The following is a 3,002-nucleotide window of genomic DNA, read 5'->3' as shown; positions in this document are numbered from 1 at the left end:
CCGTGTCGAGTCGCGTCTGCTGGCTTGGGACTCGACAGACGACGTTCAGAACTAATTGCCACCGAGTCAGACCGATTAACCCGCTAAGCGAGTATTTCTTGATTGAAAACTACCCTTCCGTGGGGAATTAAGAAGAACGGGTAGCGTAAATACAGCGATAGTCAAAGGAGCTGGATGACTCGACCGGAGAGAATCTTTAGACGAATTGAGGAATTATAAATTTGGACGATGCATGGTATTCCTTGTACCGTCCTTGTTTTGCTTTATTCGACTTAAAATACGTGGTTATTATTTCATAATAGCTTGTATCGAGTATTTTATTTTATATGTCTGGTGTATAAATTTACTTGAAATGTAGAATCGTTCGCAGCTCGATAAAATAATAACGTCTAAATATAACGTGTAGAATGTAAGAATTCAAATATGACACTATCAGATGATAGTATATGAATAGTGTATGAATCAGAATCGAGCCAACCTTCATCTTCATCGCCCGACGATTAATGTATCACGTTAATTGATCGCTAATTATCGTTAATTATCTGTGTTCGGACAGATATCACGACATCACTTTGGTTCTGTTCGATTAGAAGCGAAGAGTTTTGAGAACCCGACGAAAACATAATTCTCGAAGGATTAACGCGGTCCTAAACGCGCCTTTATCGTCACGATCGTCGGACACGCACTCGTTCTCTTTTTCCAGCACCCAAGGGGATGTTTCTTCGAGAAGCAACGAGCTTATTAAGCGGTCGAGTGTGCACATCCGCGCGCGTGTCACTGTTCCGTCTGGCGACGCGTTGAGTCTCGTTTCCTTTAAATTAATGGTCCTCGTGAATCAGACGCGACGTTCGTGCGAGTTGGTCGCGGAACACATGGCGTGTCGGTACAAAATCATAGTTTCTTTAAGCCGAGGAAAAAAAGCTTCCTTCGTATGTCGGAACGTCTGGAATGTTTCGTTTCGCCGTCGTTCTGATCTCGATATATCTACAACACGTGACAACAAGAACGTACACGTGTCTCGCGTATAGTAGAGCAATTCGCGCCTCAGTTTCGATGAAATTTGGTAACACTTGAAAATTAGCCGATGATTCACCAGCAGAAAGACAGCAGAAGGATCGTGAAGCGAGGAAGGAAATCGTTTTAAGATGGACTGCGGGAACATGTGGCGGGAAAAAAGGAATTAGAGGAAAAGAAGGGCGGCGAGATTCACGGCGCCATTTGTTTCTCCTTCCGGCTCCGTTTGTCAAGTCTACGATCCACCACCCCGGCCACTATCGCCAAACTTTCGACCTTAAAGTTTGCGCCGCGAGACTAACGTCTTCCGCCTCTATAAATAGACGTCATAATCGATACGTCGCGCAGTGTTTTAAATACCTTTAAAACGGTTGTCCCATCACACCGCCGTCAGTTGATCGGACACTCTGCAGGCTGACGTTTGCGATGCTTATTTACGTTCCTGATTGTCCTCTATATTTATTGTTTCACGTAGAATTGAATTCTTACGAAACGTCTTTCTGCATACCGTGGAATTAGATAAGAATTAGATGCGAATCACATAATAGAAATTGATCAGTGAGTTGTAACATTTTCGTAATCGGACAGTTTACATACTTGGCGTATGGAATATCACCGTATTTTCACGTCTTTCTCTTTTCTTCGCGAGAACGCGAGAGCTTTGCCGACTATTTGCAAAACGAGCAGCAATCTGGTTCGTAGGAAGCCCCGAGTAAACAGTTCGAACCTCGGAGGACTTAGAACTATGCTAAGTCTAGATCGAGCTCGGTGTCGTCGCTGCTCTTCCTACAAGTTTTCGGGTTGGGAGACTGCCAGAATGTTACGAATTCTTCTTCCAACGCGCTAGAAACCTAGCTTTGGTAACTTCTCCATTAAACCTGAAAGATACTACGTATTTACGAAACATCGAAACACCGAGAATTCCGAAAATTCAACAGTTTTATCAACGTACAAAAACTGAAAGAAAATTTATTTTTGCCAGCTTTCATGTTGTCTTTGGTCGCTGTTTTCTCGTTGGATCTAACGAAGTGATTATAAAAGAAAAATGAGAGCAAAAGTATCTGTGAGAAAGGAACTGTCGTAGAAAGATACGAGGAGAAACGATACAAGAGGAATTGGCCTGCGTTTGTGTACATTGGTATACGATCCAGAGATCGAGATTCAAGTGGCGAAACACTCGTTCACGCTAGTTGGACGTTCGACTTGCTACTAATCAACGTAATTCCTAACTTGTAAAACACACAAGCTAGTTCTGTGGTCCTTAACGAGATTATCCCTTGTTAAGCATCGAACCCTTGCCGGATACTCTGGTTGGCTACTCGCAAAAACTCGAACCAGTGTGCGATCGCACGTATCATTCGCTTACGAGAACTATCTCGTGTTCTTTTATTCCCCTTCGTAAAAATTCAATGCTCAAAGTGATCAGAGTGGCTTCCTTATTCAAAGTGTCAAAAAGAAACTGCTCGATTCTGTATCCAATTTGATTATATGATGACAAATCATTGCCATCAGCGGAGGATAGGTGGCGGTTGAAAATTAATATCGCGAAACTATTTGTAGCGTATTACTCGTCTAATTTCGTAACTTTTCGCTTTCTCTCCGGCAACGATTTCCTGATAATTGGAACGAAAAGTCGCCGTGATAAAAAGAGACAAGAACGTAACACCGGTTAGTTTCAGGACAAGTTATTTAATTCGCGGGCGAAACATTTTTAATCAGGTCGCCAAGAAGCGAGGGACACACGCTCTAGGGGTCAGAGGATACGGCGAGCAAAGGGGGACGCGAGCTAATCCGAGTTTAAGAAGGAACTAACGAGACAGTGGAAGAACGTGAGCGAAAGTATGACCGGGTGCAATTAAGTTCGCACTCCTGGGTACGATTTCTCCGGCTGCTCGACGTCCCTCCCTACAGATTGAGCAGTTTTCTGGTAAAAGGGAAAAACCAGTCGCACGTTTATCCCCGGGGGCACGAGAGACCACCGCGACTCC

General features: G+C 43.8%; 1 protein-coding gene across 6 annotated transcripts in view; it reads left to right on the top strand.

Moving 5' to 3' along the window:
* The window catches only part of LOC100742326, a 268,312-nt gene that overhangs the window by 111,015 nt on the left and 154,295 nt on the right, over positions 1–3,002 (top strand). The window lies entirely within an intron of this gene.

This window comes from Bombus impatiens, unplaced genomic scaffold (genome assembly GCF_000188095.3).
Source record: "Bombus impatiens unplaced genomic scaffold, BIMP_2.2 scf_1506, whole genome shotgun sequence".
NCBI classification, from domain to species: Eukaryota; Metazoa; Arthropoda; class Insecta; order Hymenoptera; family Apidae; genus Bombus; species Bombus impatiens.
The sequence above is the reverse complement of the archived record's forward strand: the minus strand, read 5'-3'. Positions and strand labels throughout refer to the sequence as shown.